Source organism: Magnolia sinica, chromosome 8 (genome assembly GCF_029962835.1).
Source record: "Magnolia sinica isolate HGM2019 chromosome 8, MsV1, whole genome shotgun sequence".
Taxonomy (NCBI): domain Eukaryota; kingdom Viridiplantae; phylum Streptophyta; class Magnoliopsida; order Magnoliales; family Magnoliaceae; genus Magnolia; species Magnolia sinica.
The window spans coordinates 63,490,022-63,492,615 of record NC_080580.1 but is presented as its reverse complement, the minus strand read 5'-3'; the positions used below and the strand labels follow the sequence as shown (position 1 = coordinate 63,492,615).

At 36.2% G+C, this 2,594-nt stretch overlaps 1 non-coding gene across 1 annotated transcript; it reads left to right on the top strand.

Annotated features, from left to right (window-relative positions):
- The first annotated feature begins 2,219 nt into the window (after positions 1-2,219).
- Positions 2,220-2,327, top strand: LOC131254467 (small nucleolar RNA R71). Its single transcript, XR_009175582.1, has one exon. It is a non-coding gene; the product is annotated as a small nucleolar RNA R71 (small nucleolar RNA).
- Positions 2,328-2,594: the final 267 nt, after the last annotated feature.

The following is a 2,594-nucleotide window of genomic DNA, read 5'->3' as shown; positions in this document are numbered from 1 at the left end:
CAACACTAGTAGAAGCACCCACCTCAGATTTTCAAGCTACCACCATCACTAGGGATCTCAAACTCCAAGGTTTAAGATTCAATGGTCAACATGGGACTATGGTGGCTAGATGATGGAGGAAAGGAGGGAGAAAAATGCTGAAAAATGGGAGAAGGAGGGTTGGATGTTCGAGAGGAAGAAGGAAAGAAGAGAAATGAGAAGGAAGAGAGATAGAGAGAGAGAGAGAGAGAGAAGTTGTAGGGAGGTGGTAATGATGAATTTGTAAGAAGGGTAATCATTGCTATGTGAGGAGATTACTATGCTTATAGGGTTTAGGTTAGGCTTGGGTAGTGTCTAAGGTGGGTAGTGTTTATTCCATGGAATTGTAGTGTGTGTGGGTGGTGTGCATGGGAAATTATGCCATAGAAGTGGCCCACTTGCATTGTAAAAAAAGTGGGCCTCATGATGAAATGTTCATAACTTTTGATCCATAAGTCGGATGGACGCACAAGACATGTTGTTGGAACCGTAACAACGATATGAATAAGATGACATAGGTCTAGGGTTGATCTAAATCGGGTCTATGTGATCGGACTCAAGGATGACCGCAAATACAATACGAGGGTCGCGGGTCACCGAAATTTAACCGGTAGGACCGCGTGGCCAAAATGAACGAGATGCATACTCACACACACTCATGCACATGCAGGAACTCGGGTCGGGTCTTACAAAAGTGCTGAAAATGAGATTAGGGCATTCACATTTTGGTTTAATAGGGACCCTTTTCTAGTAGCTGGATTTGGTTCCAACTGGCAAAGGGTTGCACCAACTGCCGATTTTGCCCTCTTTTCTTGTAGTGTTTGAAAAATGATGCCTTATTTGGAAAGTCCTATGATATATTCTATGTTTAGAAATGTTTCCTTATTTGGAAAATGATGCATTATTTGAAGATATTTGTAATATAACCTGTATCTATTCTATTCTTCAAAAATCATCACGCTTTAATCTATTTCGCCAAGTTTTATTAAAAATGAGTTATAATTGGAACATTAATTTTATACTCAAAATTTATGAAGGTGAGAAATGATTTTAATAGAGTGAATGGTGAGGGTTGATTTTAATAGAGTGAATCATGAGGATTGATGGAGTGAATGGTGAGGATTGATTTCAATAGAGTTATGGTAAGTGATGAATACTAATGAGTGTTGTTGAGTGATTTATATACCTCGTATTGGCAATTCTTAGTGAATTATATGCCTCATGAGTGAATTATACGCCTCGCGTGAGCAATTAGTTATGTTGGCTATATCGAGTGAAATATAAGCCTTATGTTGGCTATGATGAGTGAAATACAAGTGTTGTGTTTCCTATTCTAAACAATTAGTTATGCCAAATATTGGCTTTATTAAGCGATTCTATGTTGGGAAATTAATTACTGAGTGATTCATGCTGAGTGATGACTCATACTGAATGAAGAATGAAGTGGAGTGCACTATGTGTAACATCCTGGATGTTTCTATTTTATCTTAAGTTCACTATGTTGCTTGTTACATGTGTGTTCCCTTAACAAATGAGAGTTTTAACTTGTTTTGTGAATAATTTTTTATCCATAATTGAAAAGGAGAGCTTAAGATGTATTAGAGGGAGGGTGAATAGGACAATGCCAAATAATCAAAAGAAGTGCTGAATATGTACATAAAATAAAGATCTCAATTGTTTGAGTATTGAAACTTTGATTCGAAATAATTCGCAGGATAACCTTCACCAAAATATTAGGCAGGACAACCTTATTTCACGAATTTCTTTAAAATCAAAACTTCAAACTTGCAAGAGTAAATTAAAGAATTACAACATTCACCACTCAACTGAAATTAAATGCATTCAATCCACCACAAATAAAAAAAAAGAAACATTCACCACATGACACAAAGAATTATAGTGGTTCGGGTGTTTTAAAAACAACCTCGAATTTTTTTGCGAGATTGGCCACTCTTGCATTTATATCATCTTCCTCTTTTAAAACATAAATTCCTCTATTTTCCTTTGATTAAGGAGGCTTAGAAGTGGTGGGCTTTGGGGAGGTATACCATGATCACTCGATTTCAACAAGTTTATCAAAATAATCCCACACATCATCGACTTCCTTATTTATGAATTCGTCATTGCACATCATCTCCATAAATTGGTGCATGGGTGAGGTCAATCCTTCATAGAAAAAGCTTGTTATATGCCATGTTTCATAGCCATGTTGTGGACATGAATTTATGAGATCCTTATATCACTCCCAACATTGGAAGAAGGTCTCATCTTCTTTTTATGCAAAAATAATGATTTCTTTCCTTAAGGTATTCGTTTTGTGATACGGGAAGAACTTTTTAATGAACTCCCTTGTCAACTCAGGCCATGTACTAATGGACCGCAATATTAAGGAATGTAACCATGACTTATCTTTTTCTTTCAAAGAGAAAGGGAACAATTTTAGTCTTACTGTGTCCTCAGACACATTTAGAAAATGTAATGTAGATATTATCTCATCGAACTCTTTCATTGCAAGTATGGACTTTCAGATTCTAGTCTATAAAACTTAAGAAGGAGTTGAATCACCACCAGTTTAA